The 26,543-nt window shown below is 45.7% G+C and overlaps 1 protein-coding gene across 1 annotated transcript in view; it reads left to right on the top strand.

The window, feature by feature from the left end:
• Positions 1 to 26,543, top strand: part of TRABD2B (TraB domain containing 2B) — a 540,364-nt gene that overhangs the window by 329,774 nt on the left and 184,047 nt on the right. The gene's annotated exons all lie outside the window — the stretch shown is intronic.

The following is a 26,543-nucleotide window of genomic DNA, read 5'->3' as shown; positions in this document are numbered from 1 at the left end:
TGTTAAAAGTTGATCACTGAAGTTAGGATTCATCTATGCTTACCGGAAGATTGATGCTCCAGAGGTTGATCTTCTGGCATTTGATTTAGCAGGTCTAGTATAGACCACTAAATGGAATGCTGAAGGCCACTTCCACCAGCATCACATACTCCTCCTTTTGTGAGGAGTAAGGCGTTTGCTCTGGTTGGCCTCACGCAATATAGACCAAGCCAAGGCTCAGCTTAAGATAAGCCAATTCCAGCTATGCAACTCTATTTTGCATAGCTGGAGTTACATACCTTAAGCTAATCTTCCCAATCTAGTGTAGATCAGGCCTAAATGACTGTCATGCTCCAAACCCATCGTGAATTCCTACTCTCTCTTTTCTGGCTCTTGGTCAGTCTGTGATCCAGGACAAAAGTTTGCCTCTCACACCATGACTCTTGCAAAGCCTGTTGGCAAAGTCTACGTTTGCAATCCTTACTCAGACAAAGCTTCCATTAACACTGGTGGAAATGTTGCTTAAGAAGGACTGTGGCGTTTAGTTCAGACCTTCCATTGTTCCTTGTTACAGAAACGACACATTTTAAATTTTTTTTCAATAATTCTAGAGCAGGGGTTTTCCAACTTTTTTTCTCATGACCCAGCTGAAGAAGAATGTTGATGCTGTAACCCAACATAATTTGACTAGTGTGGGGGCTCCGGTTTAGGGTTAAGGATGAGACCTTTGGTCTGTTGTAGGAGGAAGCTTTGATTTTGGGAGTGGGAGTGTCAGGCGTAGGGCGGGGGGGCTGACCTTGAGCGGCTCCCGGTCAGCGGTGCAGTGGGGGTTCCGAGGCAGCTTCCTGTCTCTCCTGGCACCACAGACCAGGGTGCGTCCCAGAAGCAGCTGGCAACAGGTTCCCAGCCAATGGGAGTACAGAGCTATTGCTCAGGGAAAGGGTAATGCATGGAACCCTGTGAACTCTCCTCCACCCCACCTGGGAGCCAGGCCTACTGCTAGCTGCTTCTACGGCACAGCACCGTCTGTGGTGCCAGGACAGACAGGAAACGTGCATCTCCACTGCTCACCTGATCTCCCTGCAGCAACGAGACCCAGCGCCCCACATTCCACCACTCAGTATTGGGCTGTGCCCCGTAGTTTGAAAACTATTACTCTGGCTTGAATTTTCTCTGGCACTTTTATTTTCCTATTCCCTGGTGTTTCCATGTTTTGGGAAACTGAGTTTTGCCTAGCTTTTCCTACTGTAGGAAAATGCACTTTTTGAGATGAAAAGAAGGGGGAACAAGAGAGAAACAGAAAGGGACGTGTCAGATGTTTAACAGCGAAAGTGCTAGAAATAACACTACACAAAGGTCACTGCAAGCTTATTTCGGAAAAAGCTATTCCGGAAGACATCTTCCAGAAAAGCTTATTTCGAAATAGAGCGTCCACACTACAGGGAAACCTCAAAATTAGTCCGAGGCAGGCTCCTCTAATGTGGACGTGCTACCTCGATTTAGAGCCCCACGAAGCACTGGGGAGGAATAACTTTACAATGGCCCTGGTGAGGAGCTACTTCGACATAGCAGCAGTGGAGCGTCCACACACACCCTCTTCCGAAAAAGCTTTTTTGGACGAGCCATTATTCCTCGTGGAATGAAGTTTACCAACACTGGAAAAAGCCCTCCATTATTTCGATTTTCTTTCGAAATAACGCAATTGTTGTGAGGATGGTAGTATTGTTTTTTTCTGGAATAATGGCCATTATTTGGGGAAAACAGTACAGTGTAGACACACCCAAACACAAAACTACACACATCTGTTCCTAACAGTCATGGCTCAACTGTGGAAGTTCAGGACTGTTTTGTAGCATCCAAAATGGACAATCTGAAGATTATCCAGACTACTTTAATTGGAGAAACTGGGTTAAACTCTCTGCCAGGAGACATGTTTCACCATATAATTTTCACTATAGCCCGTTTTGAGTGTGTTAGAACTAGCCTTTGTCACGACTCTTCTGCAGCCTGTTCTAGCGGCAGCCAGAAAGAACAGATACAAGCAAAGGTGGGGAGGGGGGAAGTTTGGTTGATTTTTTAAAAATGTAATTCAAGTACAGGCAGTCCCCGGGTTACATGGATCCAACTTACATCGGATCTGTACTTACAAACGGGGTGAGGCAACCGCGCACTAGCTGCGCTCTCCCCCCCCCCAGCAGACCAGGGAGACGCGGAGCGGCTTTTCTCAGCAGACACCTCAGCTTGAGAATAAAGGACTGAGGGAAGTGAGGTGTGGGAGAATAAAACTGAGCTTTGGAGAAATGTTTGGCTAGAGTTTCCCCTACAATATGTACCAGTTCCGACTTACATACAAATTCAACTTAAGAACAAACCTACAGTCCCTATCTTGTACGTAACCCGGGGACTGCCTGTATCTACTTGCAGGTCCTTTAGAGGAAACACATTAGATCTTCACTGAAACAGTGTTTATTGTGCTGCAGAAGATAAATTGTCCCCAAACGAGGATCTCCCCGACTTTTGCACGTATAGCTTCGGGTAACTTTCATTAGCACTCGATTGATTTACAGAGCTGAACAAAAAAAAAAAAATTTTTTTTCCTGCAGGAAAGTCCAAACTTTCGGCTATTTATTTTGTCCCAAACCAGGATGAAAAATTGAAAGATTGATTTTTTTTTTTAAGAACAAAATTTTTTGAAATATTTCATTTTGGAAATGCTTGTTTTGGTTTTGTTCAGCCAAATGGATTTTTTGTTTGTTTGTTTCAGGTTCACTGTTAAACAAGGACCCTTCGAGGTTCCAAAGTGTTTCTCAGGCATTGTTATTCTAATGCTGCAAGTCCTTATTCTTCCTATGGGCTGGGCTCTATGGCTCGAAGTCAGCTCTCATGAAGCACCATGTCGCTTGGTGAGAGATCACAGTGTATCATGGGAAGTATAGATCAGGCAAGGACTCTGCCTATAGGAGAGAATAAAGCATGAAGCACATGAACTACAACTACAACCTGACTCACCCTAGGTAGGAGAGGGCTGGCATCAAAGTGACTTGAAACAAACTATTTGGTTTCAACCTGTCCTGGTGGAAAACATATTAATACTAATAAAAATCAGTAAAATCAAATTTTCCCATGGAAAATTCCCAACCAGATCTCATTGTTTGTCACCCACTGAGCCAATACGTGTGTCTGATAGAAATGGCCTAACTTGTGATGCTCTATATAGGATGCAAGGTATGTGAGGCCTTGTCTACACTAAAAGGAAGATCACTGCTGATTGATCTTCCGGAGTTTGATTTAACGAGTCTAGTTAAGACTCGCTAAATCAAATGCAGAGGGCACCGCCACTGGCATCCAGTATTCCTCCTTGCCTTAAAGTAAGCTGACTCCAGCTACATATTGTAAGAAATCTGCTTTACTTATCTATTTTGTCCATCCCTCCTTGGTAAGCCTGTGCATCTCTGGACAGAACATGAAGGGATGAAATCTATTTTTCAGTGATTCAAGCTGTGCAGCTTCTGCCACTTCCCTCAAAGAGACCATTTCACAGTCTCTTAGGCATCATTATGAGCATTTTTTCTTTTGATCATTTTAACCGCATTGCATTTAAACATCCCAGAGCTGAGTGCTGAGCTAATAAACTGAATATTAAATGCCCTTCGATGTTCCCGAGATCTCTGGTTCTAAATATAACCTAGAGTCCTCCACTATTCTCTGGTCTATTCAACCTTTATGGAGTAAGCATTGGGAGAGATTATGGATTCTTCCTTGCCAGAATGTTGCTGTGGTTTTGACACACGAGTTCATTTTCCTTTATGATTCAGCTACATTTATGGTTGAAAAATTGCCAACTCCCAAAAAAATCACAAGTTTGGCTTAAAAATCATTTTTTCCCTAAATACCTCTTGGGTTCTTTTTTATTTGCTGTCTAGTTCCTGCGTTTAGGATGCATGCAGGTCATATTTTCAAGCTTTTCTCTATAACAGGGGAGGACAGCCTGCAAGGCTTATGTGGCCCACTGGGGCTCCACCTGCAGCCCCCCATCTGCTGCCCTCTCTCACAGGCTTCTCACACACTGGCCCTGCACTTCCTACTCCTCCCCCTCTCTCCCAGTGCTTTTGGAGCACTGTGAAGCTCCTGATTCGTGCGCTGTCCCTGCTCCTCCCCTTCTGTCTCCCAGTGCTGAAATGCTGTGAATCGGCTGTTCGTGACTGTTCAAGGTCTGGGCGGGAGGGAGAGGAGCAGAGAGCAGCGCAAATCAGCTCACTCATGACTTTGAAAGTGCTGGGAGGACGGGGGAGGAGCAGGAAGTGCACGGATCCTGTGCCCCAGCATGTGAAAGGCGTGTGGGGGAAGGGGGCAGAGAGGGGATGCATGGGCCAGAGGTGGAGCTCCAGTGGACTGTGGGCTGCTGTGGCCCATAGAGATAAAGGAGGGCCACTCAGACAGCCCACTCACTATTTTCAGTTGCCCGTCTATAACCATGAGCAAGGGTGCTGGAAATAAGGTTGCTGGAAGAATTACTCCTTATCCACTGTGCCACTGGAGGAGCCCCCCAACCCCTCTACATTTTGGGCCCCCCAACCTCACTGCATTCTGGGCCCCCCTTGTCCTCCTTTTGTTCCAAGGGTGCCTAGTCCAAGCTGTTGGCGGTGGCTGTCCCGGGAGGGGCTGGCGGGCTCGGCCCCTCCACCTTTGGGATTCAGACGGGGATGGATTCTATTCCGTGCTCTGCCTCTGGATGGCTGGACCAAGTTCCATAAATCACTTCCCCTCTCTGTACAATGGGGAGAATGATATTGACCTCTTTGTAAAATAATTAGCGATCTGCTGATGAACAGCACTGAAAACCCATCACACCCTGGCTCAACTGGTTTCCATCATAGCCAGGGTTTACAGTTTGGTTCAAAGGCTCTGAGCACCCCTATTAAGGGGTGCATCTCCCCCCCCAATTTTGGGCCCACCTGTCCAGGCTCCCTGGCTACTAATGCCTACGCAGCCCTTGCGGCCTAGTCATAAAGTTAGGGTCCCTCTATCAGGGGATCTACTGTCCTTGTGGTCTAGTCATAAAGTTCAGATCCCTCTCTTCAACGGATCTATGTCCCTTGTGGACTAGTCATAAAGTTCAGGTCCCTCTATCAGGGGATATACGGCCATTGTGGACTAGTCATAATTTCAGGTCCCTCTATCAGGGGATATACGGCCCGTGTGGACTAGTCATAAAGTTCAGGTCCCTCTATCAGGGGATATACAGCCATTGTGGACTAGTCATAATTCAGGTCCCTCTATCAAGGGATCTATGGCCCTTGAGGCCTAATCATAAAATTCAGGCCCTCTCTCAGGAGATATACGGCCCTTGAGGCCTAGTCACCAGACTATGGTTCCTGCCCACTCGGTGGGGAATCCGGCCGGTACACGCCGAACCGCACTATCGGTCCCCTGCCCTGAGCTGCTTCCTACCCCGCCCTGGCACCCCTATGGTCTGTTGGCCTTCCGGACCGGTCCATACCGGGACTGGTGCTGGGGCTGCGGGCGCTCCTGCCTCACCGGGGGCAGCGGCTGCTGGCTCGGCTCCGGGGTTGGCTGTGGGCGGCGACTCGAGTCTCAGCGGCTGCAGAAACACTGGCGCGGCCTGACCTACACCTTCCTCCAGTGGCTTCCCCCCGCTGCAGGGCTCTCTCTGCCTTTATACTCTGGCTCTGCTGGGAGCATGCCCAGTAGGGCTGGATGGGCGGGGCCTTCCCAGCCAGCTGGGCCTGGGCTACTCCCCGCCCTTCAGCACAGGACCTGTCCGCCCCGTCACAGCCCCCCACCATAAAAATTGTTCCAGCACCTGTGACCAAGAGGGCTAGAAATGTACCTTTAAACAAACATCAAAAGAGCAGAATTTCTCCCACTTTCCCATGACCCCAAGTGTTGAGGCTCGAAGCAGCATGCCATATAGCATGGGAAGCACAATAAAATGGCGAGAACTGGTATCTGATTTGTTTTACAAGGTTGCACAACGTTGACTGATGCCATTTTGCTTACGGACCCAGTGAGTTTTGCTCCATGTAGTTGCTGAGGATTGTCCATTCTGGAGCCTGATTTGGAGTCTTGCTTCAGTGCAAAGACAGCTTCTCTTGCAGAGCAGAAGATTTGCATAATGTCCATATGACTCTACCCACTCACGATGCAGATGCCCCCATAAACTACAATCTGGTCGAATTCAGCCTACCCCTTTCCACGATGCTGACAGCAGGACTTGTATAGAGTAGTGTAAGAAACGATACCCTTGTTTAGATTAAGAATATGATGGACAGGGGCTCATGGTGACCATAAGCCTAACGGAGTTGACAGGTTACATGTTGACTGTAACTATCGCACATCAAGACATTACGCTGGCTAACCACTAATGCAGAATCCCAGTGCAACCGAGCTAGCGGTTAGTTCTGGAAAATCCCAACTATTGGCAGCAAAGGGTTTGATTAGTCAGTGTTGTGGGTTTGGACGGGTGAAAATTCCTACTGGGATAAAACCTCATGGCAGCGTAGGGCTCAATCTTCTTAATATGGAATTTCCCTTATCACTAAAAATATAGACCACAAATTGTGGCACAATGTTACTATGCACCAGAGTGTGATTTCTCCTTGCTTGGCTGTGCAGGTGTGGGAAGGCACAAAAAAATCTTTCTCTGTGTCAATCTTTCATCCCTTCTGCATGGGTTTGGCCCGTTTCATTGTCTATTCTCTGCTTAGAGCCGGGGCTGCCTACCACTATTGTGTCTCATCTACATTGGAGCCGGAAGGGGTATTTCGAGGGTAGCCCCAGTGGCAAGGATGGGGCTTGGGGAACCAGGTGTAGTTCAGATGGGATGTGTCTTAGGACTGTTAGTCTGTCTGGCTTGCTTGCACAGCTCTGCCTCCACAGCTGTTTTTAGCACTTTGGTTCAATCAAGTGTGACTCCTCCCAAATGATGCTGAAGTGGCTCTTGTCCTCAGTAGCTCATGAAATGGGAGGTCCTGCCGGCCAGCCGCAGAGAGGCGTGCACTGCACAAGACCCCTTCTTAAGGGGTGGTGAAGGGAGATTGCTCCCCTACAACTTGGTTAGCTCATGTCAAAGACATGGTGCCTTTCATGGGGTCAGTGGGTTACTGTCGATACAGAACAGTAATTCCCAACCTTGACCTGGCCCGATACGCATGCTAACCACTCCTTTATGTTACAGAGTTGCGCTGTCACCAATCTCATTTTACTGAGCTACAATTGCATTCTAAACCCATCCGCTGGCTTATAACCTTCCGCCTTGATTTTTTCCCCATTGATGCTCTACAGCCTAAAAGTAAAAATCTGAGGGCAGTTCTAAAGCAAAATCCATCGGGGGAAAATGTTCTCAACTCAGACCCCCCAATAAAGACTCAATTTGGGGTGTAGAACATGCCCAGATATAGAATTTAACAAGCACAGATGACAGAGGATTCAGAGTCCTGCTAGGGTTTCTTCACAACTTGGCCACTCACTTCAGCCACATTTTTTAGCTCCACGTTTGTATAAGTGGCCTCAATTTGTCCAATGTGAGCCGGAATGAAACATTTTGATGCTGTCCAAACATTGTGTGTCGATAAGAAATGCTGAAAATGTTTTGGCATATTTGCATTGACATTTTTGTTGTGCTGCCAAAATATTTAGGGGTTTTGACCACTGGGAAAAATAAAATTTCCAACCTACTCAATGCACAATGCTCACATTTGCAATGCCCTGGAACAGGTCGAGACTTTCATTCTCCTTCTTTATAAAACACACCTGTTGCAACGGAACATTTATCCTACCCTCCTTTCTATTCCTTGCCCCTCCCCCCAGGAAAAAATATAGTTGTAGCAATGTGGAGAAAAAAGGACTCAGCTTTGAAACATGGTAATTCTCCAAACTCCAGACCTGTCCTTCCATGATTTAATCTACCCAGCGAGTCTTGCTGTGTGCTCCAGCATACGATACGGTTTTCACTGTTCCAAGTCAACGCCTTGATCACCTCCCTTTGTGGTGAAATCAACGAGATTAAAGGAAGCACTTTGAAGCCAAGTTGGTCTTTGCTTGAAAGACCCATCCTCAGGAGTCTAAATGCAACAGCAAAGAGCCTAAAAGTTCAATTATATGGGGAATTTTTCAAAGCTCTTTTACAATCCAGAAACAGAGAAGCAGCCAAGAGCACATGGGCTGTTAAAAAGAGTTAATATTTTGGCAACTAAGAATATACACATAAAATCAATGTTCACTTCTGGTTTATTTCATTTTTATGGACAAGTAATTTTCAAGTAACACTTATGATAACAGATGGATAAATTTATGTCTGCAGTTAATTTGAATGATATTTTCCTTAGGATGTTTTACTTTCTCATGTTCATTTCTATCTCTTTTTTTAATGGAGCTCTGTCATTTTGGGGGGTTGATGGCTGTATTTATCACCTCTGACGGTCAGATGCTGTTCCAGTTCACAGTGTGGAATAACAGTTGCATCATTAGCGTAAAAGGCAGAGCTTTGCTGCATAAAAGAAGGATATTGAAATCAGTGGTTGTCCTCAAGTTAAAGGGGAGCATCCATAGCTAAGCTGCAAAAGTGACTAAGTGACTACTAAGTAGCTTGATTTGCAGACTGAGCAATCATAAGTCTGCTTCCCTGTGGCCAGGTCTATACTAGACCTGGAAAGTTGGCTTTAAGTATGCAACTCCACCTACGTAGAATACGTAGAATACATCCCTGGAGTTGTGTTACCTTAAGCCAAGCTTGGCGGTGTTCATACAGTGGAAGGCTCCCATTGGCTTCCCTTACTCCTTGTAACTTCAAGGAGTACAGGTGCCGGCTGGAGCTGCCCTTAGCATTTGATTAACAGGTCTGTATTAGACCCATTAAATCAAACTCCAGAACATTGATCTCTGGTGCAGTGAGTGAAGACATGCCCTGTGAGTTTAAGTGGCTAACCTTAGGCGCCCAAGTTTGAGACTTTGGCCGCCATGTCTATTATACAAGACCAAAAGAGCCCCACTGTGCTCTAGATATTTCTGTGCCCAAATCACAGCTGAGAATTTCAGCACACATTAAGAACATTGTTTTTTATAGGTTCACAGAATTGGAATTCCTATCATTATCTTCCCATGCAACTGAAATTATTCTAGTTTGAACTGAATTGATGGCGTCATTAATAACAGGGAGCAATATAACGTTCACAATTATGTTAATAGAATGTCTCAGTTGTCATATTGGAAGGCTTTTGCAAACGGTACCTGACTCAATATACAGCTACATTATGAGGAAGACCAATAGTATCCTCTATTGGGGAATTTGAGGCATAATTTTGAAAGCTCATCTATGAGCAGAAACCAGTATCAAAGTTGGGCTTAGAACGTAGAACATCTTTATTCCTAGTCCTATACTCACCCTGCACATCTCTTGTGTTCCCTTTCATCATTATGCGATGGGTCTTCAGTGCTGTTCATCAGTAGATCTCTGATTACTTTACAAAGAGATCAATATCATTATCCCCATTGTATAGAGAAGGAAAGTGATTTATGGAACTTGATTCAGCCATCCAGAAGCAGAGCATGGAATAGAATCCATCCTCTTCTCAGTCCCACTCCAGTGCTCTGCTTACTCCTTCACACTGCCTCTTTCACACTACTGGATCACAAAGTGCCTTACAAACCAAGAGGGAGAATTTTAGGAAGTTATTAGCATCTGCCACCCAGATGGAATCTGGCAACGGGATCAATAAAGGTTTACTATGGGATGTGTAGGTTTATTATAGAGCAAAAATATAGTTATTTCAAAAGGAACACACATCTATATATACATTCATAGACTGATCACCATTGTTCATGCAAATGACCTGCTAGGGGATTGGCGGTCCAAACTGAAATAAATTTGCATGCAAATTAGGCATAAAATGGCATCCACGCTCATGTGCATGAGGAATCAGACTTGCTGGAAGAGCTGCACACTTCTTTCCAGTGTTCATTATCCTTCTTTTATCCCCTGCAGAATATGTGTGTGTGTGTGTGTGTGTGTGTGTGTGTAGAACTCAACAAACTGTGGCAAATCCACTCACCAGCCCTGCACCGCGCATGCGCCAGACCCACACTGTGCATGTGTGCATCTCTGGTGAACGGGGCGACCAGCTGAAATCTACTCACCATAGGCGAGTATATATATTTGTCGAGCCCTGTGTGTGTATATATATACATAAGTAGAGAGAAAATCTCCCAATAACAGAGTATGAAGAGACTCTCATCCCAGAGTACAGCTCCCTGCTCCAACATTGCAATGAGCTGAAGTGGGGATGTCTTTAGCAGCACCACTCAGAGTTGTCTCAATGGAGCAAGAAATTGGCGACCATGTGTCTGAGCTTGGCAACACCACAAAAGAGCAGAAAAGGGTGAATTAACAGTTTGCAGATGCCAGAATCCCTTGCGTATATGTTTATTTAGGCATGCAGATCCTTGTAGTAAAGCTGAGCTGCTTTGTTTCTTTTAAGGCAAAATGTCACGTACCTTTAAAAAACAAATGCTCATTTTCACCGAGCTCTTGTAACTTGCATTTAAAGGTCTTAATTAAAAATGAGGGGTATGATTTGTATATCAGCTGCTTGGGTGTAAAACAGGTATAGCTCAGTGGAAATGCAAATCCAGCCTTTTAAAAATACAGGGAACTTGTCTTATACATGGAACTTTTATCACAGGGATATTTGGAAGCCTCTGCAATTATATATATAAATAATATATTTCCCCCTGATACTGCACAAAGAGAGAGCCTGAATCAGAGAGGCCAAATAGTAGAAGAAACCCAGCTACAGTACCTCATTTGTTCAAGGAAAACTGCAATGATTAATTACATCTAAGGATGTTTCCTGCCGTGCTCCTTCCCCACAGCATGCCTCTTACTCTGGGATTGGCTGCGGGAAAAGCTGGCCCAAGAATTGGGTTTGCTGATTTTATGCCAGGTGAGAATTGCAGTCCATCCAGAGAATTGTCCGCTGGCCAGTTCTGGTGGATGCTGGCCCATTTGTACTCCCAGAGTAGCATTGTAGGTCAGATTCCTAGCTTCCTTGTAATGAGAAGCATTGACCTCATTACAATGGCTACATCCCATTGCAATTTTGCTTTTAGAAATCCCCACCTCGCCGCACATATTTGGCATGCTGTTGTTTGATGCTTTGTGGGATGAGTGAGACTGTCTGTTTACAGTGGAATCTTGGGTTTTAAAAACTCATCTGTTAATGTCAGCGCCTTGAGATCCCTGACAAAAATCATATTGCATCATATTTATGATTACATCCGTGCCACGTCCTCTTGTGCTTCTCTCATTCTGAGTACCACCTCTCCTAAAGGAAGCCAATCTCTGTTCTCCCATTTTGTCATGCAATATACAGACTTGGCTGTGTGCTGATCTTTTTTTTTCTGGGGCTGGCAGGACATTTAAAAGGACTTAAGAACAGAAGAGAGTGATTCAGGAAATCACTCGAAGCAGGAGTTGATTCAAGCACATGCAGAGATGCTGTGCTGAACAGAGATCGATTTAAACCCCTCCTGACGTGTTTTTCATACCTCCCTAAACCTCTGCATGTAACCCACTTGTCATCAATAATATTTTGGCCTTGTATAATGCTTCTTGTCGGGGGATCTCAAACACTTGTCACGCGTTAAATGGAGAACTCTCACAGACCTGTGAAATAGGTGCTACTATGAGACCCATTTCCTCAGATGGGGAAACTGAGGTATGGAGATGTTACAGGCAGATTGTGGCCCTTTTATTGGTTCTTAAGAAGGTTCCACTGGAGTCAATGGAAGTACTAGTGTGAAGGAAGCTTTGTCAGTGCTTAAACTGCAGATGTGGCCATGGCACGAACACCGGGAGAGAGATCTCCCAGCATTCTCTGTAAACCACCCCTGCAAAGGGAGTAGCTGTAGCTTGGTTCACATTGTCATTTTACACCGCTGTAACTGACTGTGCTCGGGAGAGGAGGGTGTTTTCTCACACCCCTGAGCGAGGTTCCCTCTAAGCTACGTGGCAGGGCAGCCCTGCAGCTGCTTAATGAGGCCTTAATGCTGGGTGAAGGGAGTCAAACCAATGGAACTCTGTGTGGGGTGTGGACAAATTCCACACTTGCATGAGGATTGCCATTTTGAGGGGCAATGCTCCCTGTTCAGCCTCCCTCAGACTATGCACATGTTCAGGACTGGAGCGGGGCAAATAATGGATTTGTCAATTTGCTGGCAATTTAGATGAAAAAACCCCAACAACTTGTGTTGAACCAAAAATGATTTCCAAAAAATCAGCAAATCAAAAAGTGATAAAGAAGTGATTTCCGGTTGGGCACCATGTTTTGTTCCATTGTCAAGCATTTTAATGCTTTTATTTTAAAAAAAAATGTAAACTAAACTAAAACCACATTTAAAACCATAGAATAGAAAAATCAGAGACTCATAGAAGACTGGGGTTGGAAGAGACTTCAGAAGGTCATCTAGTCCAACCCCCCTGCTCAAAGCAGGACCAACCCCAACTAAGTCATCTCAGCCAGGGCTTTATCAAGGCACCTTAAAAACCTCTAGGGATGGAGATTCCACCCCCTCCCTAGGTAACCCATTCCAGTGCTTCACCACCCTCCTAGCGAAATACTTTTTCCTAAGATCCAACCTACATCTCCCGCACTGCAACTTGAGACCATTGCTCCTTGTTCTGTTATCCGTCACCACTGTGAATATCTTGGCTTCATCTTTTTTTGGATTCCCTCTTCAGGAAGTCGACGGCTGCTATCAAATCCCCCCTCACTCTTCTCTTCTGCAGACTAAATAAATCCAGTGCCCCAGCCCTGTAATTATATGTGTTGCCCTCTACTGGACTCCCTCCAATGTGTCCACATCCTTTCTGTAGAGGGGGCTCCAAAAGTGGACACAATACTCCACAATACTGGCCTCACCAGTGCCAAATTGATGGAAATAATCACTTCACTAGATCTGCTGGCAATGCTCCTACTAATGCACCCTAATATGCCATTAGCCTTCTTGGCTGCAAGGGAACACTGTTAACTCATATCCAGTTTCCCATCCACTCTAATCCCCAGGGGTATGTCTACACTACCCTCCTAGTTCGAACTAGCAGGGTAATGTAGGCATACCGCACTTGCAAATGAAGCCCGGGATTTGAATTTCCCGGGCTTCATTTGCATAAGCGGGGAGCCGCCATTTTTAAAACCCCTCTGGTTCGAACCCCATGCAGCGCGGCTACACGGGGCTCGAACTAGGTAGTTCGAAGTAGGATTCCTATTCCTAACTACCGGTACACCTCATGGATTTGTCTAGGTCACCCTGGGCCCTATCCCTGCCCTCCAGTGTATCTATATTTCTCCCCAGATCAGAGCTGGCCCAAGCTACGGGCTGACCAGGCTACCACCTGGGGCGTTCCATTGTATGGGGCACCGCGCGGGACTGCTGCGCATGCACCGGGTGCCCGGTGTCGGGGTCGTACATGCGCCACACTCCCGGGGGCGGCACTGCGCTCCCAGGGCCCGGGGCACACGAATGGCTCGGGCCAGCCCTGCCCCAGGTTAGTGTCATCCGTGAACTTTCTGAGGGTGCAATCCATCCCCTCATCCAGGTCATTAATAAAGATGTTAAACAAAACTGGCCCCAGGGTCACTCCGCTTGATACTGGCTCCCAACTAGATACTGAGTAGTTGATCACTATCCATTGAACTTGTCTATGTAGCCAGTTTTCTATCCACCTTCTTGTCCACTCATCAAAGCTGTACTTCTTTAACTTGCCTGCAAGAATACCGTGAGAAACCATACCGAAAGCTTTGCTAAAGTCAAGGTATATCACGTCCACTGCTTTCGCCATAGCCACAAAGCCAGCTATCTCATCACAGAAGGAAATGACGTTGATCAGGCATGACTTGCTCTTGGTGAATTCTGTTGCTGACTGTTCCAGATGACCTTCCTCTCCTCCAAGTGTTTCAAAATGGATTTCTTGAGCACCTGCTTCATGATTTTTCTCGGGACTGAGGTGAAGCTGATTGGTCTACAGTTCTCTGGATTCTCCTCCTTCCCTTTTTTAACAAACTATGGTACATTTGCCTTTTGCCAGTTGTCCGAGAGCTTCCCCGGTAGCCAAGAGTTTTCAAAGTTAATGGCCAATGGCTCTTCAGTCACATCAGCCAACTCCCTCAGCACCCTCAGATGCATTAGATCTGGCCTCATGGACTTGTGCAAGTCCAGCTTTTAGGAATAGCCCCTAACCTGTTCTCTCACTACTGAGGGATGCCCATCTCTTCCCTATCCTATGCTAGCCAATGCAGCAGTCTGAGAGCTGACCTCGTATGTGAAGACCCAGGCAAAAAAGCATTGAGTCCTTCTGCTTTTCCCACATCATCTGTTACTAGGTTGCCTTCCCCATTCAGTGAGGGTACATCTACACAGCAACATTATTTCGAAATAACTAGCATTATTTTGAAATAGCTCAGTCTGTGTCTACACAGCAGGCAGCTATTTCGAAATAATCACAAAATACTGTCAAGCTGGAGAACTTCTTACTCCAACTCCTGTAACCCTCATTGTATGACGAATAAGGGAAGTTGGAGGAAAAGTGCTGTATTTTGAAATAAGTGCTGTGTAGATGCTCCTAATTTCAAAATAAGTTATTTCAAAATAAGCTACTCAATTGATGTAGCTCAATTTGTCGCTTATTTTGAGTTAAGCCCGGCTGTGTAGATGCACCCTAAGGTTACGTCTACCCTGGCATGATTTTCCGGAATTGCTTAAAACGGAACAGTTTTCCGTTATAAGTATTTCCAGAAAAAGCGCGTCTACATTGGCAGGATGCTTTTCCGAAAAAGCATTTTTTCCGGAAAAGCGTCCGTGCCAATGTAGACGTGCTTTTCCGCAAAAAAGCCCCGATCATCATTTTCGCAACCAGGGCTTTTTTGGGGAAAACACTACTGTGCTGTCTACACTGGCCCTTTTCCAGAACAGTTTTCCGGAAAAAGGACTTTTGCCCGAACGGGAGCAGCATAGTATTTCCGGAAAAGCGGATGATTTCTTACAGAAGATCGTCAGTGCTTTTCCGGAAATTCAAGGGGCCAGTGTAGACAGCTGGCAAGTTATTCCGGAAAAGCGGCTGATTTTCCGGAATAAGTGACTAGTGTAGACACAGCCTAAGGGTATGTCTAGACTACAAATCTCTTTTGAAAGAGAGCATCTAAACTGCAACCAATTCTTTCAAAAAAATGAGCCGCTTTTTCAAAAGAGAGCACCCAGGCAGACTAGATGCTCTCTTTCGAAAAAACCCTGTTTGTATTCAAAAATGCCTTTTTTTGAAAGAGAACTTTTGAAAAAAGGCGTTTTTCCTCATAAAATGAGGTTTACCATGGTAAAAAAAAAATGTTGCGTTCTTTTGATTTAATTTCAAAAGAATGCAGCGGCAGTCTAAATGCAGGGGAAGTTTTTTTGAAAAAAGGCCACATTTTTCGAAAAATCCCTGTAGTCTAGACACTCCCTAAGAGTCCCATGCCTTCCTAACTACCTTAAAGTGGCTAACATACCTATAGAAACCCTTCTTGTTTTGCTTCACATGCCTTACTAGGTGCAACTCCAGTTGCACTTTTGCCTTCCTGATTGTTCGAGAAATATGTTCATACCCCTCCCTAGTCATCTGCACAAGTTTTCACTTTCTGTGAGCTTCCTTTTTGTGCTCACTCAAGATTTCTCTTCAATCACATTTTTTTATTCCCCTCCTCACTTACATTTCTTAGTTTTTGAGTGGGCAGGGTTAGAGAAACAATTTGGTGGAATCTGTGGAATGGCTGGGTGGTCACTGGATCTTTATTTCTCATAAAAAAATAGGCTTCATTCAAAAACTGTCATCTATTCCTACTTAGGAGTCTGGGCATCTGCAAATTAGACTATTTTTACTGGCCCTAAAAATGGCCAGTTCCTATGCATTTTTAATGGGAACTGTGCATGCATGCACAGCCCTGTGATGGCTTTCAAAATCTCAGCCTAAACATTAATTTATGGATCTAACTTTGACCCCTCTGGTTTGAAAATGTTAACAGTTAATTCCCGGTTCTGACCAGGTGTAACACCCTATGCAAGATTTTAACAATGGACACTCCTGAGTCTGTTACTCCTCTGCCTAAAAGATCTCTGCCGTTGTACAAAAACCAGGATGCAGTTCTCAATAGGAGGATATGACCATGGGCGGCCAATGGCTATAGGCAGACTCAGCCGTCGCCTTCAATGGCGCCGCCTTCAATGGCGCCCGATGATGATGTCACGGGGCACCTGGGGTGCCCTATGATGACATCACCCCATTGACCGTCCATTGACCGCTATGCAGGTGGGGGCACTGATCATGCGTTCCACCTGGGGTGCCAGCTGCCGCAGTCCGCCTCAGGCCACTCCTGGATATGACGCGGCATTGCAAAGCATTCTGGGCCCCCTGCTCATTTGCCGTAGAACAGCATAGACACAGTGACTGCATCACCCACATCCCCATAGTTGCAGTGATCAGGAACACGAGAATATTTTCATCAGTGGATTTTGTCCTCCTGAACCTGCACTGCAGGATCAGTAATTTTCTGATGTTTATTGACTGCATGCTTTAAAGTACCATAATAAATCCCTGACTGCTGAAATTATTGACACAAGGCAGCTAACAAAAAGCACTGGGGTCTTGACCAAAAAATAAACGAATGCACGGGGACCTGCGTGACATTGCAAACTGGCAAAAAGTGACATTTTCCAGCCTTTAGCGAAATTCCTGCTAGTTGATGATGATGCCTTGCTGTTTGAAAAGTCCCCCATTGTGAAGCCGGGGAACAATAGAATTCAATTCTCTTTAAACACATCTGGAAGAGCACAAATTGTTTCTGAGCAATTGTGTTTTAGGGCGATTTCTTCCTAATTATCCCTAATATAGAAATGAAGTTGATTATTCTCAAAGAAATGAAAAAGAAAAATGTCCCATGAGATAGATAATACTGAGGCTCCGTCTAACTTCAACAGGAAGCAGATTTGATTTGACACTTCTATTACCCCCTTAACTTTGCTTCTTTGTACCTACCTACAGAGGTAGAGCCTTGCAGAAAATCTCCTAAGATGTATATTCATTCCCATAGGTTCTCTTTGGGACTTTCCCACTTGGCACCGGTTCTAGCCCTGTCCTTCCCTCTCATCTCCTGACCCAACACGTACGTGGGGAGTAGTTGTTACTACTTGTACTGCTTGCAAAGTGGGTTCTTTTTCGTTTTTGACTTGTCCGTGCATTTCATAACTTTCATTTCTCTCTTACGCTTAAATTTAATTCTTTGAGTAGTGAGTTCTAACCTGGCATGTCTGGAGTCATTAACTCTGTGGCAACTGGGTTCCTTCAAGTGGCTGGCATGTCCCTGCAGCCCCTGAGAAAGTCAGAGCAGGGGGTCTGGAAGACCAATATTGCAATGTCTGCATTACAGTGGGTTTAATAATACAGATGAATAGTTGGTTTGACACATTTTTTCAAGCAATGTTTGCATCAATCCTTCCTGGCGAAAGATCCTTCCCCTTGTCTGAGTAGCTGAAATGAGAACAGACCTTAGAATCACAGAAAAGGGGAGACAACAGTAGGGGAGGATGGGTCTCCGGTCTCTTGGTGTTTTGTAAAGATCTGTAGCTGGCGAGTGCTCTCTGAATAACGTGTTTGTGGTTGAGAACTTCCTTTGCTAGGAGCCACAATGCCCACAGCTCCGTGGAACTTGGAGGGAATGATTGACAAGAGCTAGGAGGCTTGGGAGGCCTGAGGCACTGGTTTGGGGGACCATGGTAGCTGCACTGTGGAGACTCATACCCAAAAGAAGCGCTCAAATAATAGGGCTGACCCTGGGAGTTCATATCTAGAAATAGTGACTAGACTCAGTTATCTTAAAAACACGTTGGACCCAATGGTGGGGTCCACTTAGAGCAGACTGGTGCCCATACAGAGGGGGACTACCCCACAGGGCCATATAGCTTTTTTTCATCATTACATTGCAGAGTGCCTTAAGGAAAGCAATATCATTAGCCCCATTTTACAGATGGGGAAATTGAGGCAAGAGATGGTGAAGTGACTTGCCCAAAGTCATGCAGTAGGGGAGAGCTGAGAATGCAACCGTGGAACAGGCTACGGCTAAGAATACAATGAGGGCTCCTTATTCATCATCGAGTGTGTGAGCCTTTGGGCCACACTGCAGCCTGAGAAGACCTTTGCCCCCCTTCTGCAGGAAAATTTTTCATTAATATTAGCTTCATCCACCTCCAACGTTTCTATTTAACAATCTAAACAACAAAGCTTGCCTTCTAGAGATGCTAATTCAAAGGCGAGAGAAGTTGTGGGCAATGCATAGTCATTGGGCAATAAACAGTCATTTAAGTCTCGGCTTGACAAAGCCCTGGCTGGGTTGATTGAGTTGGGATTGGTCCTGCCTAGGGCAGGGGGCTGGACTCGATGGCCTCCTGAGGTCTCTTCTATCCCTGGGGTTCTATGATTCTATGACTGGCATGTTTCTATTGGATACAGCATTCTTCATTTCCAGTCCTAAATCACTGTGGACTGTTGCTGTTTGTTTTTAAGGCTCCATCTGGTTCAGAATCAAGCTCTAACTTAGCTGTCTGATTCATGATTCAGAAGGGATGCAACGGATATTGCAAGTGGATGATTAGCAAATGTGGGTAGAATTAGGAGACCCTATAGAAGTTTGCTTGTAAGTTGGATGGAGTCTTAAGGAAACATTGTCGGTCCAAAAATGAAGGATGGACGTCTCATTAAAACGGACAATCTTGTGAGAGTTCCAGTATTGCCCGACTATGGTTGGGCCAGAAGTAACAGGAGAGCAACCTTGTTGAAAAGTGCTTAAAGATATTGGCCCAAATCTTCTTCCCGTTGAAATCAAAGGTTGTTTGACTTCCATTCTGATTTTTGGGTAAGATACCCTGATCTAGATCATTTCTCTGACATTGCTGGAAAACACCATCTTCCTTTTTTTTTTTTAAATCTGTTGAGTTTGCCCTCCAGCATTATTTTCTCTATGGCAGTGGTCCCCAACACGGTGCTCGCAGGCGTCATGGCGCCCGCGGGGTCATCTGTGTGCGCCCACCAAGTGCTCGGGGCTGGCTTGGCCCCGGGCACATGGCGCACGGTAAGCGCCGGCCCCAGGAGTGCCGCGGATTGGCCGCCCCCGCTCTGGGCACGCGGTGCATGGGGGAGGAGCGCCGGCTCCGGGTTTGCGGCACTTGGAGGGGGCACCAGCCCCGGACGCGCGGCTATGGGGGGCCCCGCCCACTCCGCTCCGCCCCGCCCTCTGGCGCCCGGTGGATGAACGGCCACACCCCCTGGCACCCGGCAACCTTAAATGGTTGGGGACCACCGCTCTATGGGATCAAAAGAGGTGTGTCCAAAATTTAAAAAAAAAAAAGAAAAAGAAAAAGAAAAAGAAAAAGAAAATATGTATGTAATAGACTTCTCCCTCCCCTTTTCCCCCCTCCTCCGCCCCCAACTCCCCACTGCCCAAATATTTAAATGTCAAAAATGTAAAGGAAAGGCAGAATTACGTAAAGAGGCAGAAGGGAAGTAATTAGAACACCAGTCAGGTGTACCAAGAAGAAATGTCAGAAACTTCTTTAGCTATTAATGTCTTCTTGATATTAAGGAGGTAAATTTCTACCACTCTTCACCGGTTATTCCGAGGCCTGTGCGAAAGTGCTAAGGCATGTTTCACCCTCGTGGTGAAAGCTGAAGATGCAAATCCCCAATCCAAACTTCGGAGAACTTCAGGCCCTGCTGTGTCTCTCAGGCCATGTCTACACTAGGGCTACATCTACACTACAGGATTCTTGGGCAAGAACTGTTTTGCGCAAGAGTTCTTGCGCAAGAAGGCGTCCACACTGCCATGTGCTTTTGTGCAAGAGATGTGCTTTTGCGCAAGAGCGTCTATGGCAGTGTGGATGCTCTCTCGCGCAAGAAAGCTCTGATGGTCATTTTAGCCATAGGGGTTTCTTGCTCAAGAAACCCCTGTTGCCCGTCCACACTGCTTTCTTGCGCAAGAGCTCTTGAGCAATTGAGCTTATTCCTTGTGGGGAGAGGAGTAACTCTTGTGCAAGAATCCCTCTGTTCCGATGCTTTACTGTAAACATACTTGCACAAGAACACGTGTGCAGTGTAGACGCTCTGCTAGTTTTTGCGCAAGAACAGTTATTCTTGCACAAAAAGCCTGCCGTGTAGACATAACCTAGTAGATTATTTTGATTTACTAAATTCCGCTTCTGGGCACCCAATTTTACAAATTCAAACTTCTGTGTTCTCACTATGGGAAGCATTGAATGTAGTCTGAGGCAGACTCCATTAATGTGGACGCGCTACCTTGGCCTCAGAGCCTCAGGAAGCACTCTGGGGAGTTGTGGGAGGCCTCCCAGAAATGAAGCCATTTGAATTAGTGGCACCAGAGCATCCACACAAACGTTATTTTGGACTTAGAAGTTTGGGAATAGCATTATTCCTCATGAAAAGTAGGGCTACAGAGTTCAATTTCTACAGCCCCTTATTCTGAACTAATGGGCTTGGTAGAGTGGACGCACCACTTATGAAGTCAACCTGGGGTGTGTGTGTTATTTCTGATTATAGTCCTAGTGTAGACCAGGCCTCAGTCTGGCCTCTTCTTTATGTGATGGGCCTAATGGAAAACCTGGATCAGAATTAGAGTTGAGGGAGACAAGCTATTCTATGTGGTGGAGGATGTAACATTTTTGATATTTGGTTTTGTTCCAAGCTGGAAGAAGACACCAAAAATTCAATGTTTTCCATGATGAGGAAAGTCCTGGAGTCCTTGGCCCAGGAGCAGTCCATTGGACAGGCTGCCGTCGAGCCACAGATGATGGAAGCCCTATGATCCCGGGCTGCCAAAGAGCCATAACTCTGGAAGCACGAGTGAAATGGAGAAAGTGAATAGGGTAGTGTACCGTATTTTCCGGCGTATAAGGCTACTGGGCGTATAAGACGACCTCAGAAGCGCGGGACCCCGCTGCTGCTTCGGCTTTGCTCCCGCTGCCTCTGGTCTGCTGGGGACCATCTCCAGCAGACTAGGGACACCGGGAGCAAAGCCTCTGAGGACGCCCCGGCAGCGGGACAGCCCTGGCGCGCCTGGGTTGCCCCGCCGCCTGTATACCCGGCGTATAAGACGACCCCCGATTTTTGGGGGATGTTTTTTAGCATCAAAAGTCATCTTATATGCCGGAAAATACGGTATGTATTCCTGCACATAACTCACAACTAGCCATCACTGGTGAAATTAAGAGCCAGCAGGTTTGAAACAAACAAAAGGAAGCACTTCTTCACACAACACAGAGTCGACCTGTGCTGCTCATTGCTGGGGGATAAGAACATAAGAACGGCCATACTGGGTCAGACCATCCAGCCCAGTATCCTGTCTGCCCACAGTGGCCAATGCCAAGTGCCCCCAAAGGGAGTGAACAGAACAGGGAATCTTCATGTGATCCCTCCCCTGTCACCCACCTCCAGGCACACAGAGGCTAGGGACACCATTCCTACCCATCCTGGGTAATAGCCATTGATGGACCTAACCTCCATGAATTTATCTAATTCTTTTTTGAACACTAGTAAAGTCCAGGTCTTCACAATGTCCTCTGGCAAGGAGTTCCACAGATTGTTGAATGTTGTGAAGGCCAAAAGTCTAACTGGGTTCGGAAAGAATTAGATGAGTTCATGGGAGATAGGTCCATCAATGGATTCCAATGTCTAGATGTCCCTAAATTTCCAGAAGCTGGGACTGGATAACAGGACTCAAAATAAAAGGAAAAACTATGTAGCACTATAAAGACTAACAAGATGGTTTAATAGGTGATGAGCTTTCATGGGCCAGACCCACTTCCTGAGATCATATTCTGAAAGAGAATTGGCATGACCATATATACCAAAGAAATACAATGAAAAAAGTGAACACATTATTAAACTGACAAATCAGATTTAGTACAGAAGGTGGGGTGAGGGGGAGGGAGGGAGGAAATAGCTATTTGAGTTAATGAATGGCTAATTAGGGGTGATAAGTGGGAAGCTATCTTTCTAATGGTTAAGGTAATAGCTATTCCCTCCCTCTCTCCTAGGCTGCGAGAAAGCTATTAGGCAAAAGCAAAGCTATAGACAGTGCTTTTCGTCTTGTTTGGGTGAACCCCTAGCTTGGCCATTGGGGGGTGACTGGGTTCCAAAGACAAGGGCCGTCCACCAATACAGCCCACTTCCCTCCATCCTGGAAATGTCTCTGGTCAAAATCTTCCCAGCTGGTCCTAACTGTTATGCCAAGACCTGCAACCAGTCATGATTTTACGGGAGGTGTTGTTTTTGTGGCGGAGGAGCTGTGATTATAGAAAGGTTATGAGTAGCAGCCCAAGGAGTTGCATTCTCTCCACCTTTATGAAGGCACAGGGCAGATGGACATGGTTGTGCAGAAGCGTAAAGCTTTTCCATCTTTTCTCACTTGCCATCTGCAGGGTGGGAGAGCTGTCTTTGGCTTGTGGAGAGAGAGTCAGTCCCAAGCCTGGCCCGTATAAATAAAGTACACTCTGCCGTGAGAATGGTATGTTGTTTCTCTTCGCTACGGAGGGGTGTGTGTTTCGTTGGTCTGGGAGCAAGGGAGAAGAGAGCGAAAATGAAAATTTCATTGCAGCTGGAATGCCTGTTTTTCCCCAACTTACATTGGTATAAATCAGGAGTAACTCCTTTGGATCCAACAGTGTAAGTGAGAAGACAACCAGGTTCATAGTGTCTTTGCAGTTTTTGGAGGCTACTTGTTTTATTGTACATGAGACTTTAAAGGGAGCAGGAGAATACAACTAAAATAAGAGCTGAAAAAAGAACTCCAAATGGAACCACTAGACAAGATTCCACTTCAGAGACGCTGCTAAGCACCTCTTGCATTTCTGAAGTGCATCGCCTGATGCAAGCATCTTATGTAACCCACACACCTAGGGTACATCTACACTGCATGGCTATTTCGGGATACCAGAGATATCCCAAAATAGCTACCCCATGTCCTAACAAGCCGTGCTATTTCAGCATCCCGAGAATCCTTGTTCCACGAGGGTTAAGGGATGTCTTGAAATAGTGCGTTATTTTGAAATTTGGCACTGTGTAGATGCGCCAAATTTCAAAATAGCCTATTTCGAAATTCAATCGAAATAAGAGACACAATTTGCGCTATGCAAATTGTGTATCTTATTTCGAGTGTAGGGTGCTGTATAGCTGCACCCCTAGGCTATGTCTACACTGGCGCGATCTTGCGCCAGAGCTATGCAAATGAGGCTAAGCGTGGAATATCGCTGAGCCTCATTTGCATATCTAGTGAGCCGCCATTTTGCGGAAGAGGCTCTTGCGCAAGAAGGAGCTGTCTACACTGCCCCTTCTTGTGCAAGAAAAATCCTCTTGCACAATGCCGCTACGCTGATTATTTTCAGGAATAACGACATTGCGCAAGAGGGTTTTTTTCACAAGAAGGGGCAGTGTAGACAGCTCCTTCTGGCGGAAGAGCCTCTTCCGCAAAAATGGCAGCTCATTATATATGCAAATGAGGCTCGGCGATATTCCACGCTTAGCCTCATTTGCATAGCTCTGGCGCAAGATCGCGCCAGTATAGACATAGCCCTAGAGTTGTTCATTGTCCCATGTAATGACATTTAGGTCACTGACAGAGAGAGCTAAGAATGAGTGAGCTCTACAGCCTATACCATGAGTCAGCTGCCTTTATAGCTTAAGCTGCTACTGCACCTACTTTAAGCTCAAGAGGTCTCAGGTTCAAATCTGGCCAATGACTTATACAACTTCTTCCTGAACTTATATTTTTAGAAGCCATTCATCCTGCACAAGAAAAGACTATTTCCCTGCATTTTTTTACCTTTTGGCTCTCTTGTCAAACGGGAGCCCTCCCTTGTAACAGTTTTGTTTTTCTTTACATCTGCCAATCATGCTGTTTGCCTTTGCCCAAAGTTTGTTGTCTTTGCAGTTGGTCACAGCATGAGCTACCAAAAAGCTCACGGAGCTTGACAGGAGATTCTGTTAACCTAACCTTAGCATGTGAGCTGGCACCTTACCAGAACACAAAGGGGCTTTTCACAAGCTCGCTAGAGCTTGAATATTTCATTTCACGTGTTACAATTAATCTGTATTTATTACCACTTATCTTAAATGGCTACAATATCAAGACTTTAAAAAGTGCTTTTAATGTCAAACTGGGTCAATTAAAAGTCTACTTAAAATATTTGCAAAACTTCGGGCCTGAAAATTGCTCCCTCCCTCTGCTGCTAACCAAAATGTCTTAAACAAATACACTCCGCTTAAGGAGAATGGCATTTTGTAAATTTCCCCTTTAGATCTTTACAGATTCCAGGATCGATTTCCCATGCTTTTGCACTTTTATGCTCACTGGATTCTAAATATATGTAGTAATAACAATAATTAATAATAATTCAAGGTGGTTATAAACATTTGACAAAAAAATTCCTTCAATCCATTAAAAAACAGGAGACCGTTTCATAGATTTTAAGGCCAGAAGGGAACATTAGATCATCTAGAATGACCTGCTATATATCACAAACCATAGAATTTCATACAGTGACTGTATTGAGCTAAAGGACTTGTTTCGCTAATGCACATCTTCCACAAAGGCATCTTGTCTCAATCTGAAGATTTCATCTGGAGCTCACTTTGCAGAAAAGTCTTGTTGAGTACTGCAAAAAACGTGACGATGAACGTGTGTAGGAATTCAGTTCAGTTCAGCTGCATTTGCTGCCTGTAATCATTAGAGATGAGCAAATAATTGATTTTTTTTTAAAATTTGGAGACACACTGAAGAATCTGAGGGAAAAAATTATTCAGTTTCAATGAAATGTTTTGTTGAACCCATTATTTTTGCATTTTGGGGGATCATTTTTGAGTGTCGCTCATTTCTCTCTCTATATAGATATATATTTAAAACAATTTTTGGTGGGATGACAGAATGACATCATCAGCATCCGCATGCCACCGCCTTTGTCCTCCGGTGCTTGCTGTGGCCAGCCTTGGCACCATCCACTCCGGCCATGGGCTTTTCTGACTCCTGCTTTATGCCCCATGGGAGGAGTTGATGGATGGATGGGTCCCCTCCATCATCCGAGCCTGACCCCACCCCACCCCACCCTGCCACCCCACGTCCCCTCCATCATCTGAGCCTGACCTCCCCCCCCGGGCCTTCCCATATCCCCTCCACCATCAGCACCCCCAATGTGTGTCTACTTATTCATTGGCATGTGTAGCATTGGCATGCCCCAGGGGGCTGACTGCCTGGGGCACGAAGCAGTTCCAATCTGCCGAGTCTCTCTTCACACATAACTTTTCTGTGTCTCTAATCATTTTCACTGCCTGGCCTGCAAATCTCTCCCTGTCTGCTACATGGTTCTGGAGGTAAGGTGACCAAAAGTGAAGACAGACAGCACTGCTGGGGAAGGCAAACTCTCAATTTATAGAATGGCATAGAAATAAAGGTTCTCAATGAATCGGAGTTAACTCAAGTGATTAATTACACAGTGTTCCCTGTAAGCTAAGTGCCTGGGCGACCACACAGGAGAAATTTGTATACTACCAAACTGATTAAGAGAGTGTCCACAGCCATCCACAGTCAGCAGCATGTTTCTCCTGGTGGTGCATAATTTCACATGCCTTGGTGCACATAACAAAATTTATTCTGCACATGAATGGAAAAAGATTAGAGGGAACTTTGCCTCTGAGCCCAATTTCAGGGCAGCCTGCACCCTAAATCCCTCCTCCCTGGGTCCCACCACAGATCCTGCACCCTCATACAGAACCTTCACCCCCTTGCATGCTAAGCCCAGCCTTCTGCTCCTGCACCACAAAACCCACATCCTGGCCCACCACAGAGCCTTCATCCACAGTCAGAACCCTCATGACTCCACATCCCAGCCCTCTACCTGAACCATGAGCCCCGTCTCAAACACCAAATCTCTCAGCCACACCTCTGCCGTGCATTATCTTTGTATTGGCGCACATAACAAAATTCATTCCGCGCATGGACATAAAAAATAAAGGGAACTTTGCACAATGTCGTCAGTCACGCATCAAGAATAACGAACAGCAGAAAGTTGGCATGAAGAGTTTGCAGAAAACCCATAGGCTGAAATTTGCTTGCGTAAACCAAAAGGGTGCAAACAATGAATCAGGAACATGCCTAGCACTGTCCCAAATCTTCAGAGTCGACCTCTGTCAGTCTGGTTTGCAATCTGCATATAGTGCAGAAATTATTCTGACCTGGGTCATTGATGTTCTCCTGCTGGGGGCAGGAAAAATCGAGTGTCGAGGCTGATTTTTATTTTATAGATCCTTCCCTGGCCTTTGATAATGCTACCCAAGAGGTGTTGTTGATATGATGATAGACATCATCAGGGAGGAAGATCGCTGCTTCGGATTGGATGGCCTCACGCCTCTCAATAAGGAGCGCTGTGAGTGGTTGCTGTTTGTCAGCAAGAGCTCTCTTGCA

This window comes from Pelodiscus sinensis, chromosome 9, assembly GCF_052426305.1.
Source record: "Pelodiscus sinensis isolate ZL-2025 chromosome 9, ASM5242630v1, whole genome shotgun sequence".
In the NCBI taxonomy this organism is placed as follows: Eukaryota; Metazoa; Chordata; order Testudines; family Trionychidae; genus Pelodiscus; species Pelodiscus sinensis.
Note: the sequence above shows the minus strand (reverse complement) of the source record. Positions and strands in the feature narration are given on the sequence as shown.